Genomic DNA, 14,632 nt, shown 5'->3' on the forward strand with positions numbered 1-14,632 from the left:
GAAGAAATGATACATAAATATCATAGATGAGTCAAACTCAAGCATAATACACAACTTGTCCAACACCACCTCTAAACATGAGTACTTAGCGGGGGCCAAGACAAACTACCGGGCTCACCTTCATAGTCAAACATAACTAAAAAGAAAAGTCTTATACATAGAAAAAGATCATGAGCAACGTCCCCGGAATGGAGGACTCACCAATAACCTTGATAGGAAATCGTATTAGCCACGCGGAGGAGGAGGGTCAAGCGGTGCTCCGGTCCCTACATGGTGACATCATGTAGGAATAGAGTATGCGTTAGTACGTTTGAATGTACTAAGTATATGGGATGCAATGCAATGCTACAATAGATGGACATCATAGGAAAAATGCATAATCATACCCGATAGATAGCATATTAAAGAAATGATATATATAATGACGCTTACATAAGAATCATATTTAGTGGGACGTAGTACATGTGTGGTGAGTGACCATCAATATAGTATTTCCAAGGCCTACCACCCCCTTGGAGAGGCGAAAGAGGTACAAACCCCTCAATGTGGTTACCCGGGCCTACCACCCCCCGAGCTAGGGACCAAGGTACAAACCCCTCGATATGGTTATACGGGCCTACTACCCCCCGTACTAGGCAACCAAGGTACCAACCCCTTGATACGGTTATACGGGCCTACTACCCCCCGTACTAGGCTTGGTCGACTCACAACACTTTTATAGAGAAATCATATACATGTATCCCTTTCATCATCATTTCAATAATTATATAATCATCCGACTCATAGGATGTACATTGGACCTTCCATTTCCTAAGAATTCTATAAATGACATTTTATCAAACACATGGTGGGCTATTGTTCATGTAGATAAAATCATGTCTTTCAAGAGTACTAAGTCCAACCAATTCCAACATTCATATAAATCAGCCCACCAACAACATACATGTATATATATCAACCTTCATAATTTGATCATGGAAGAATGAAAACCATAAACATCACATAATAATTCCATTTCATGATAATATGCAAAAATAGACCATAATAGGATGTGTAGTAGTAATTCCATAATTCAAGAGTTCATAAATGATCATAAGGATCCATAAACTTGAAGTAAAAATAGAGGATAAATGGTTGGACTTGTGGAAAGGAAGGTTTCCACAATCAACCCACATACCTCAACTTTGGAGAATCCTTGATGAGGATTGGAATGGAGAATTGATGCTTGAGATTGAGTCTTGAATCCGGAATTAAAACTTGAGATGTTTGAATTTGGTTGAAGATCTTGGTGGAATTTTGGAGAGGGTTTAGAGAGTGTTTTGAAACTAGAAAGAAATATAACTAAGTATGGGACAATCCTCTTTTTTATAAAACAAAAACGTCCAGCCGCTACAGTAACTTTAGCTACGGGAAATTGAAATTCTGCTCCGACAGGTTTACGAAAATGATCATAACTCCTTCATCCTAACTCGGAATGAGGTGAAACCAATTGCATTGGAAAGCTAACTCGAAGGGCTTTAATTTAATAGGTAGAGGTCCTTCCAGTTCCTTGTGTGCTAAGAGATATGCCCCTTTAAAGTTGACCCTGAAAATCGCATTTTTTTGCGATTTTTGAATTTTGATACGGTTGCTCTAAAATTCGGGTTAGACCCATTTCCCACTCAATTTACCCCCTGAATAAGAATATGAAGTCGAATTTCCGAAATCATGCACGGATTTTGAGATATATGGAAATTACAATTATAGGTGTTTCCGAAGCACATTTTCGGGCATTTTTGGGGTCGTTTCAGTGTATGAGGATTTTCGTTGATTTATCACTTTCACAATGTTCACTTGTTCAAAATTTTTTTAATTGATTTACCAATCTAGACAACACAAAGCATCATTAAATACTAAGGATCACATACAACTGGCTTAATAACATAAGAACTCCATAATCTTTTATTTTATAATCTAAAACCACATATAAATGAATAACTGAAGACTTACAACAAGTGACTTAATAAAAAGGCAAGAATTGGCCATAATAGAAAACTCGATCGCTAGTAAAGTCTTCTCCCAGCATGACTTTAATTTCAAGAGCTCCAATTATCAACTCCATGATAACTCTGAGTTTAAGATTCCTCATCCTCTTCTGGCTCAGGGGCATCATTTAAATCAAACTTCTTATGCTCGACCAGAATAGCACTTTGTGTTTCTTTTTTAATTTTCTCTACTTGCAACTTCAATGCCAACTTCTGCTCCTTCATATGTTGATCTGGAGGTAATTCTGAGCTAGGATGCATAATCTTATGAACTAGTATACATTTTTTTTCGTTCTCTTTGCATGCTTGTAATTCTTTATAGAGATTTTCCAATGCCTCAAAGTCATTTGATTTTCCCTTAGCATAATCACGTTGGTGATCCTCTAGTTTGACTTTATAAAATTTATCAATTATTTCATCTATGGTTGTGGAACCATAGGAACATGGTTTTCCACCGGGTGAAAATAGCATAACACGACATCTGCTCCAGTTCGAGTTGCAAACTTAGCTGCATCCTGGAACAATGTTTTTTTCCTTTTTGAGAAACTCACAGCACGTGCTCTCTCTAACTCAATCCATTTTATTTCAATCTTTTGCTTGCCTTTCTTTGTCTCATTTTCCATTGCAAAAAATATAAAATATAAAAAAGAAAGTAAGATGTTTTTGTTGAATAAGACTGACTAATTCTACGAAGAACACTTGTGTATTTATAGTAGATGCTTGAGTGTATTTCTCACGAGTATTGTAATGTTTTCTTGTTATGAGTCTAGCTATCACGTGTATTGTCATGTTTATTTATTACTTTCATATTATGATTCTATCTTTCACGTGTATTGTCACGTTTGTTTAATGCATTTATATTATGAGTCTATTATCACTTTTATTTAGTGTTTTCATATTATGACATTTTATTACAAGATTATCTTGTAACTAGACAAAAAATATGAAGTTGCAAGGTAATAATGTCGAATTGAATTTAAAAACATATTGAAATAAAGAATGCTTACATTTATAATGGAATTCGAAAGATGGGCCAATTAAAGCAATGCTAGAGCTATCTCTTTGTGATATATAGGTCATAAATTCAAGCCGTGAAAGCAACAACTAATGATAATGTGAATTTTCCATCACAAACCAAATCATTACCAAGATTCTACTAATACAAGATGTTTTATGAAATGGACTACTGTAACACCTCATAATCGGAATTGAGTTTAGGTTCAAAAGTTTAGAAATGTTGTAGGAATATGGTGCTACGGATTGACCTATGGATGGTATAGCTTTCTACGGGTCGTAGGAAGGGTCTCGTAACTACGTAAACTTTTTGGAAAATGAAAAGTCTCTGATGTATGACCTACGTATTGACATGATGGTTTGTAGAGTGTATGATGGGTCATAGATGGCATCCGTAGGAGGGTTCTCCACTTAGTAAATTGGATGGATTTGTGATCTACGGCCAGGACCTATGGGTCGTGATATTCTCTAAGGGTTTTAGAGTGTATTAGTGATTGGCGTTTGGACTTTGGGGATTTTTAGGTAACTTTATGACTACGGGTATGGCCATGGTTTGTAGACTAGACGATGAGTTATAGAGTGGACACACAAGATTTAATCAGATTTTCAAGCTCTAGTTTTTGATCTATGGTTTGACAGGACGGACCGTAGTGTCCCTGAGGAACCATAGACCCCCAAATGTAGGTCTGTCTGACAGTTATATCATAAGAGTACTTGGGTCTTTGCCGGTGCATTTACTGTCTATACTATATCGTTTTGACCCTAATTCCAAGACCTATAACTACTTTTCAACTCCTAAAAATACCCAAACCCTCTCATTCTCCCAAATCTCCATTTTCCATCCAAATTTATCTTCTCCAATTCTCTCCCAAGCTCAAGGAAAAAAGTTAGGGTTCCAAACTTCCAGTCTCCCATTCTCTCTTACTTTACTAGACTTTGATTATTAAAGTATGTGGGAATTCACCAATGGATCCCATTCATCCATTGGGTCTCAAAAGAATCTCAAGTTTTAAATTCAATTTGACCAAATTTTATTAGGGTTTCATAAAATCTCTATGGATCTCATTTAATTTGATTAAATTGTTTAATTTAAATCTTCTTATGCACGTTTTGATTAACCACGTGTTTTCCAATTGACTTCATATAGACCCATAACTTTTACTTGATTATGATGATGTTGTTACAATGGTAACTTATGAATTTATGTAGTATGCTTTTTGAAAGTTATGCATGTTTTATGAAAATTTATGAATTAAGGATGATGATGAGATGGGTATCGATGAATTATAAATTATTTTCTCACATATTATGAAATCATGTTTGTGAAAGGTTTTCTCACATATGTATGAATCATGATTATTAAGAGCTACTCTATAATGACTTTTGATTGGTTTGGTAGTTTTATTGTGTTTTTCCAAGTATGATAATATGAATATGATTATGACTAATTCCGTTGGGATTTTACTTATCACCGAGAGGACATTGAGATGTAGGCTCTACCATTAGTAAAGGTCGGATCTCTAGAAGCAATCTTCTTGTCCCAAACTATGTACCCCCATAAGATTCTCTTAAATGACCTAGATAGTGGATCCACAAATTTCATTTGAATGAGTGTTATGGAGACTACCTTGGCAAGTAGAATCCACTTTTTGATGTGAGGGTTACATCAGATTCTATGTTACAGTTTACATGGTTTTAGTGTCGGTTAACAATAATATCCACAGTATAAACTATGTTACATTCAAAGGTTTTATGAAAATTTCATTATGTTTTAAGAATGCATTGACCTAGTTTATGGCTTACGATTCTTTAAAGGTTTTTACTCATATTTTAGCTTGGCCATGCATATCATGTTTAAATCCTCATATGATCATGTTTATGTCTTCAAATGTATTTCCCCATACTAATGCATACTTATGCCTATATTGTTTTATAATATAGGGTCTGATGTATCTCCTTCTACTTGTGGCTATCTCAGATTGTTACTCTATTGCTTGGAATTGATGAGTCATCATAATTCGAGGGCAAGACCATAAATACTTTTATTTCTTTTCGTTGAGACTTTGTACATGGTGTATGAACTACATCCCAACCACTCTTATGTTGGTTTAGTTTGGCTTGTCAAGATAAAGTTTGTTATTTTGCACTTATGTTTAGACCTCTTTTATTATACAAGAATTTCTACTTAAGTGTTCCTTTTTTATTTTCTATTTTAGTGAATGTATGTCAAGTGGATTGTATAGGGCCTCTTGGGGTCCTATACGTCATGTCATGTCTAGGGTATACTTTGGTTCGTGACAAAATTGGTATTCAGAGCACAAGGTTTAGAAAAGGTCCTACGATGTCTGACAAACCTCGTCAAGTAGAGTCTTGTTCATAAGTGTGAAATGCACCACATTTATGAATAGTAGGCTACAAGTCGTTTAAAAAATATCACTTATTTCACTATTCTAAACTCCTGCTATAGAGTTCATCTCTATAAAGGTCATTCTCCTAACTCTATTCCGATGTTTTTGAGGATAAGGCTCCCCAAAGAGCTTATGTGAGAAGGTATGTAGGTAAGAATGTGGAGCCCAAGGTTCCTCAAGTTCCGTTGTTCCTTTGGATGAACAAAGTGACTCATGCTATTTTCTGAGCCAATTTCAAGGTCTCGGCTCAAGCTATGATGGCCTAAGCTAATAGAGAAACTGCTACTCTTGTGACCCCAAATATGGCTACGATGATAACAAGGATAATGGCCTTCACTAGGATGAATCCTCTGAAGTTTCATGGGTTGAAAATTGATGAAGATCCTCAAGAGTTCATTGATGAGGTGTATAAATAGTGGAAAATATGGGAGTGTTACCACTGGAAAAAGTGGAATTGACCACTTATCAACTTAAGGGTGTTGTTCAAGTTTGGTTCAACCAATGGAAGGAAAAGAAGGTTATTGATATGGGTCCTCTTGATTGGGAAAAATTCAAAGGGGTGTTTCTTGATTGTTTCTTTCCCCTTGTGATGAGGGAATAAAAGATGCTTGAGTCTATCAACCTTCATCAAGCAAATATGAGTATGAAGGAGTATGCTTTGAAGTTCACTCAATTGGCTAACTATGGTTGTTGACTCTAGGCAAGGGGGAGTAAGTTTGTGTTGGGTGTGTCTGAAATGGTGGTAAAAGAGTGTCATACCGCCATGCTGATTAAGAAGATGGATATCTACTATTTTATAACATACGCCTGATAAATCAAAGAGGAAAAGCTAAAGGGGAAGTCTAGGGAGTCAAAAATGGCAAGGACCGGTGATGGTGACTTTTCTCATTCTAGGTCCGGTGGATACGGTTGTCTCAATTATGGCAAAAGTTTTCCTGTCAAGGTTCTTCTAATTCTCTGATTCATATGTTCAACAAGTATAGGGTTTCTAACCCCAAGCCTAAAAAAAGTGGCGGTAATCGATCTTCTACTCCTGCTTGCCAATGGTGTGACAAGAGTCATTCAGGAAAAATACTTAGACAGTATAGATGGTTTATTTAGTTGTGGGAGAAGTGGTCACAAGATAACCGATTGTCTGACCAAAAAAGAGGGATGATAGGCAAGCTCTGCCTAGTGGTTCTACCTCTGATGCTCCTCTTCAGAATAGGTTTTATGCACTAGAGACTCGATATGATCATGAGGGTTATCCAGATATTGTGACCGGTATGTTGGGTGCTATATTATCATTTGTTACCCCTTATATGGCCATACAATTAGATATTGGTCCTAAAATCCTTTCTAATCATTTTTCTATCTCTGCTATCGTTGGTGATTCTATTGGTTCTTAGAGAATTTATAGAGATGGCCCTATTTATGTTTCTCATAAAGTCACTCTGTTGATCTTGTAGAGCTTGATATGTTAGATTTTGATGTTGTTATTTTTGGGATGGATTGTCTTCATTCATTTTATATTCCATAGATTGTAGGACCCGATTGGTAACATTCAAGGTTCTGAATGAACCTATCTTGTCACGTAAAGGGGGAAATTGTGCTCTTAAGGGTCAATTTATATCTTTCCTAAAATCTAGGAAAATGATTACTAAGGGTTGCATTCATCATCTTGTTCGGGTTAGGGATACCGATTTTGAAACCCTTACTTTTGAGTCTATTTTGATTGTAAATGAGTTCCCTGAAGTATTTCCTGATGATCTTCTTGGTATTCCTTCCAAAAGTAGAATAGACTTTGGTATTGACCTTCTCACAAATACGCAACCTATATCTATTCCTCCTTACCAAATGGCCCCGATAGAACTTAAAGAATTAAAGGATTAGTAGAAAGTCTTATAGGATAAGAAATTCATTAGACCAAATACCTCTACATAGGGTGCTCCAATTTTGTTTGTTCAAAAAAAGGATGGTTCCTTCCAAATGTGCATTGACTATCGACAATTGAATAAGGTTACCATAAAGAATAAATAGCATATTCCAAGGATGGATGACTTGTTTCATAAACTCTAAGGTGTAAGTTTCTACTCCAAGATTGACCTTTGGTCGGGTTATCACCAATTGAGGGTAAAGGAAAATATCACTCTGAAGAATGCTTTTCGAACAGAGTATGGTGATTATTACTTTTTGGTAATATCTTTTTGGTTTGATTAATGCCCTGACAACGTTTATGAATTTGATGAATAGGGTCTTCAAGCAATATCTTTACATGTTCATGATTTTGTTTATTGATGATATTTTGATTACTCACATAGTGAGGATGAACATGTTGAGCATTTGAAGATTATGTTGTAATTCTCAAGGATTCGTTGGCCATATTGTCTCCGCTGAAGGTATTCAAGTTGATCTTAAGAAAACGCTAAATAATAAGCCTAAGGGCAAAGCTGTCAGTCCACTACAACCAAAATAACTAACTAAAAAGTTAGTTACTAACCACCTATCCAGAAAGTAGTTAGTTGATTAATCCCTTCACTAATCTTTGCATTATATATATTGTACTTGTACTGTAATTACATAGAAGACAATATACTACTCTCAATAAGAAATCATCTCTCTATTCTTTATCATCTGTTCTTACTGTTTCATCTTGTTTAATTGAGTTCTTGTATTTCTCATTCATGGAATCATCAATTGAAGGCTAATCATTCAATTAGAACATGACAATCAACACGATAAACTTTTATCCAGAACTCAAGTTTCTGTGCATATGGGTTATCCCGAACTTCAAAAATGATATAGTTTATATGACTTAACTGATTGTGTGTTCTTTGTAAACAAGGATGTGTTGTTCAATGAGAAGATATTCCCATTTCATAATAGGGATTCCCCTACTAAGCATATGTTTGTGGATACTACCTCAACAGTTGAAGAATCAAATAGTTGGCTCACTCCACAAATATGTACTTAGCAAGTAATCCCCTAGACTCCTACTATTCCTGATCAACATCAGCATATACAAGTGCAGACACAACCATATATGCAGACACAACCATCTATAGACATACTTTAACCTAAACCTGAGTAAATTTCTAGTAATCCTTTAGAACCTGTAGAGGTTGTGCAACCTTAAAAAAGAAAATCAAGAAGAGGAACTCAACCACCATTATGGATGAAGGACTTTGTGTCCTTGAATATCCTTCGGGACACACCTTATAGCCTGGACAATTGTCTAAGTTATGATGGATTGTTAGATAAATATCAAGCATTTATAACATCTATGTCTACTATCACAGAGACAAAAACCTACTCAGAAGTTGTTAAGGATCCAAGGTGGGTAGAAGCAATGATGCTTGAGATAGAAGCATTAAACAACAACCACACTTGGGATATTGTTTGTTTGCCTCCTAGGAAAGAACCCATAGGTTGCAAATGGATCTACAAAATCAAGTATAAATCAACAGGAGAGGTAGAAAGGCTAAAGGCAAGTATTGTTGCTAAGGAGTATAGTCAGAAGGAAGGTATTGACTACAGAGAAACATTTTCACATGTTAAAATGAAAACAGTGAGAAATTGCTCTATCCACTGCAACACAAAATCAGTGGCATATACAACAAATGGATGTTTTCAATGTTTTTCTACAAGGTGATTTGGTTGATGAGATTTATTTACAACTGCCTCATACTAGTCAGGGGGGATAAACATGCAGTCTATAGACTAGTTAAATCCTTATATGGCTTAAAACAAGCTCCTAGAAAATAAATTGCCAAGTTGACTGAAGCGTTGTTAAGGTTTGGTTTTAAGCAAACTGATTATGATTACTCCTTGTTTATATAGAAAACATCTAACAACACTTCCATGGTTCTTATTTTTGTGGATGATATGCTAATTACTGGGGACGGTGTGGAAACAATTGAGGAAACCAAAGGGAAGTTGAAACAAACCTTAGAATGAAGGAATTGTGATGCACCAATGGAAATACACTTTGGAGGGTCATACCTGAATTTGGACTTGGAGGTGCTAAACGTGCTGCAACATCAATAGAAATCAATGTCAAGTTGACCACAAAGCAGTTTGATAAACACACTAAGACATCAGGCAAAGATCCATCAACTATGAGATGCTTTTTACCAATTAACTAACCTCTTGTTCCTACCAAATCTAAACACGACAGTAGTCTAATGTATAAAGTAATCATGCCAAGTGACAATTTTTATAGTCTAAACACCATGTTTCTATGATAAAATTCCATATTTTTCATTCTTTAGAATCTTCCTGAGAAATTAGAAAGTAGTGAAAAAGCCATTTTAGATAATAAACGTGAAAAAGATGCATTCATAAGTAGGCAAGCACAAATCTTACTTAATGCCTATGCTTCTTCATTGAAGCTTCCTGTGTTAGTAACTGCTCAAAAGAACGAGAAAATATGGTTGAGATGAAAGACGTGAAGATTGATTGTGTAGGAGGGGCAAAGTGTGCGACATGTGATTTATAGGATAAAGTACATCAAAAACTTTATAATTACAATTGAAAGGTCCATGTCACTATTCAACTAATGAAACACATAATTTATAAATGTGGATCGACTGTCAAGGCTATGGAACAAAATTATGGATTGTTTTATAGTAATTTAGAATCTTCACCTCAAAAACAAAATAGGAATATGGATTTTGAAATCGTAGGACTTAAGGAGTTGAGTGTACAGACTGCAGGGAAAAAATAATTACCATGTTCGTAAGTATAAATTGATATCACACATCAAGAATCCCATTATTTAAATATTCACTAACAACATTACTTGCTTAAGATATTTTACTATATTCCAAAGGTATAATTGCTAAAGTTACACTCTTTCGGAATGGCTAGGCCTAATTCATTAGAAATTTAACACCCCGTATCTGAAAATTGACTGAACTAGTAGATTTCCAGAAGTTGCAGGTGCAACCCACGATTGCCACCCACGGACCGTAGGGTGACCCACAGTCCGTCCTGGTGGTTCGTGGATGGCCACCTGCAGCCCTCCCCATTATCAACCCAAAAATTTCTCTAAGGTATGACCCACGACCTGACCTACGGACCATAGGTCAGACCACGGACCGTGGTCCAGGTCCGTGGGTCGAGGCCTCAGAACCTGATCTCTGAAGTCGATCGATGGACTGACAAGACGGATCGTGGATCAGTCCACAGAATGTCAATCAGTCTGTAGGTCGAGACCCTTAGGATCCCCCAGAACCCATCCTCTGAAGTCGATAGATAGATCGACAGGATGGATCATGGATCAGTCTACGAACTGTCGATCATTCCGTAGGTTGAGACCCTCAGGACCCCCCAGAACCCATCCTCTGAAGTCGATCGACGGACTGACAGGATGGATCATGGATCAGTCCACAGACCATCGATCATTTCCTAGGTCGAGACCCTCAGGACCACCCAAACCCCATCCTCTGAAGTCAATCGATGGACTGATAGGATAGATCGTGGATTCGTCCACGGACCGTCGATCAATCCTGTCGATGGCTTCAACGGATTTTAAGTCAGGGGTCATTTGGTCTTTTCCTTGTGCGTTGGACCTCTAAATTACGTCGTTTAGACCCTAAAATACGTAGTTTTGGTCAGTTTTAGCCTAGTAAACTAATTAGAACCTAACCTAATCAATTATTCACCAAACAAATTCATCAATTTTAGAGAAAAAACAAGAGAAGAAGTCGAGCAGCCCTAGTTCAAGAATGCAACGAGTTTTCATCAGTTCCAGCCCCGAAATCAAAAGATTTCTCCGTGAATTTCATCACCAGGTATGTGGGATTTCACTAATGTGTTTCTTTCACCCATTAGGTCCCTAGAATTCAGTTAGATTCTTGGTTCCCTTCATATTATCTTGACCTAGGGTTTCTAGAATTTCAACAGATTATTATGAATTAGTTACATTAATGTTCCTAATCAGTATCATGATTTTAGTATGGTTTTGCGTAGATTCTTTTATAAATTCAGAACCCTAGTTTTGTAGTTCTTTTAGTGCATGAATTACACATGCTAGGTCAGATATTTCAAATATACATGCCTCAGATTTGAATATTTCATTATCAGTTATCATGTCAGTTTTTGAGCTATCCAGTATTACAGAAATTCAGTCAGAAATTATTAATTACATAATCAATTGGGAGAAGCTTAATACCAAATGGACTAGGGTCAGTCACCATCAAGTCCCAAAACTACGTGCCCCGTAGGTTGTAAGTCCTTTATGTGGGAATTATTTTAGTGATCATGCCAGTCATGCCTCTATACCTCTGGCAAGGTATATTGGGTCCTCTCGATGGGGCGTATACATCAGACTCCATATTTAGCTCATGTGGTTTTATGTCGGTTATTAGTAGCTCCCTTACAGTGAGTTTTTATTGCATTAACCATGTTATCAGTTACAGTCAGATCTCAGTCTCAATATGTTATAAACTTGGTCATTGCATTAAGTTAATTCATGTTTAGTATTCTCAGTATAGTATCATGCTTATCTCTCATCACTGCTCAGATATATGCTTTGGTTGTTTGTTTTTCATCTTTTTTTTATCCTGCATGCTCAGTACCTTTGGAGTACTGACACTACTCTACGCTACATCTTCTTGCGATGTAAGTTCAGGTTCTCAGTTTCCAGATCACACATAGATTGGTTCCCGATCTTCAGCTCAGCAGTATCAGTGGTGAGTCCTTATTCTCTGTGGATGACATACATGTTTCCTTTGCTTTTAGTCTTAGTTTCAGTCTTTGCTGGATTTAGCTAGGGCATGTCCCAGCACTTCTAGTCAGTTAGAGGCTATTTTCAGACATAGTTAGATTCAGCTTTAACATTTGAGTTTGACTTTTCAGTTTTGTTAAACTCTCAGTTTTTATATATTCAGATAGTTTATGAGTATTCCCCATCATTTCAGTTTACTCATGATTTAGCTTCCGCACAGTATTTCTTTACTTCAGTTTATTTAGTATGCTTATGATATGGCATCAGGGTTAGCTTGGGGTCACTGGTGATCCTAGGTCCTGTGTCCACATCCTAGGGGTAGCTTCGGGGGGTGACAAACTTGGTTTAGAGCATTAGGTTTAAAAGTCCTAGGATGTCTGAAAAGCCACACTAAGTAGAGTTCTTTTCATTAGATGTGTGAAGTGCACCACATCTAATGAGAGGGAGGCTGCAAAATGTTTTAGAAAAACTTCACTTTCTTTGCTACTTTTATCGTGTGTAAGGTATGATCCAATTTCCTCATTCTAATCTGTCGTTATGCGCTTAAGATCATGCCTCATCGTAGAGCTCACCCAAGGACTGTTAATGCACACAATGCTAACGCAGTTCCTCCAGTCTCAGCCCATAAGGTTTTGAATGCAGAGTTTCGAAACGCCATTCAACTTTTGTCCCAGAGTGTATATAATTAGAACAATCAGCATGTACCAATTCCTACTAATAGTAATGGTGGACCAGTGGTAGCTAGAGTTCGAGACTTTGCTAGGATGAATCCGCCAGAGTTTTTAGGGTCACAAGTTGGTGAGGACCCACAAAACTTCATTGATGACGTTAAGAAAATCTTTGGAGTGATGCAAGTGACTGGTAGTGATAGGGTGGAATTGACCTCCTAAGGATATGACTCACATATGGTACACTCAGTGGAAAGACAACAGGGGCTACTTTGTCTTTTGTAACTCCCTATAGAGCAGTTGTCTTAGGTGTCAATCAAGAAACTCGTTTAGAACCCTTTTCAGTCTCTACTCCAGTCGGTGACCCAGTTATAGCTAGACGAGTATACTTGCCCTGCCACAGTCTCCCAGAAAGTCACCTCAGTAGATCTTGTAGAGTTAGAAATGGTAGATTTTGATATCATTCTAGGCATGGATTGGTTACATTCCTACTATGACTCAGTCGATTGCAGAACTAGGATTTGTTTTTTTTTAGTTTCCAGACGAACCAATCTTAAAATGGAAGGGTAGTATCGTAACGCCTATGGGTAGATTCATTTCTTCCCTTAAGGCCAGAAAGATGATCTCTAAGGATTATATCATCTAGTTCAGGTTAAGGATTCTAGCTCCAAAACCCCCGCTCTTGAGTCAGCTGCAATAGTTAATGAGTTCCCAGAAGTTTTTCCAGAAGATCTTCTCAGAGTTCCTCCCGAAAGGGAAATTGACTTTGGAATTGATCTCCTACCAGATACCCAGCCTATTTCTATTCCTCCTTACAGAATGGCTCCAACAGAGCTTAAGGAATTGAAAGAGCAGTTGAAAGACTGTCTAGATAAGGGCTTCATCAAACCTAGTATTTCCCCATGGGGTGCACCAATGTTGTTCGTAAAAAAATAAAGATGGTTCTCTTAGAATGTGCATTGACTATAAGCAGTTGAACAAGGTCACAATCAAGAATAAGTATCTTATCCCTAGGATTGATGACTTGTTTGACCAACTTTAGGGTGCTAGTCATTTCTCAAAGATATACCTCAGATCTTGTTATCATTAGCTTAGAGTCAGAGATATTGACATCCCGAAAATAGCCTTCAGAATTAGGTATGGTTATTATGAATTCGTAGTTATGTCATTTGGACTAACCAATGCTCTTACAACTTTTATGGATTTGATGAACAAAGTGTTCAAGCAGTATTTGGACTTGTTCGTTATCGTCTTTATTGATGATATACTCATTTACTTTAGGAATGAGGAAGAACATGCGAATCATTGAGGGTTGTCCTACAAACTCTCAAGGATTGTCAGTTAATCGCTAAGTTTAGAAAATGTGAGTTTTTGTTGCAGTTAGTTGCTTTCCATGGGCATATAATGTCTAGAGAAGGGATCCGAGTAGATTCTCAGAAAATAAAAACAGTGAAACAATGGCCCAGACCTACCTCTCCTACAGATATCATAAGTTTCTTGGGTTTGGCTGGTTATTACAGAAGGTTCGTGGATGGATTTTCATCCATTACTTCTCCATTGACTAAAGTTAACTCAGAAAAAGGTTAAGTTTAAATGGTCAAATGATTGTGAGAAAAGCTTCACCGAACTAAAAATTAGGTTGACTACAACTTCATTTTTTACTCCACCAGAGGGTTCAGATGGTTATGTTATCTATTGTCATTCATCCAGAGTCAGCCTAGGTTGTGTGTTGATGCAGCGAGGTAAGGTTATAGCTTATGTTTCTAGATAACTTAAGGTGCATGAAAATAACTACCCAACTCATGACCT

This window comes from Solanum verrucosum, unplaced genomic scaffold (genome assembly GCF_900185275.1).
Source record: "Solanum verrucosum unplaced genomic scaffold, falcon-dt-bn FXZP01000102.1, whole genome shotgun sequence".
Lineage (NCBI taxonomy): Eukaryota > Viridiplantae > Streptophyta > Magnoliopsida > Solanales > Solanaceae > Solanum > Solanum verrucosum.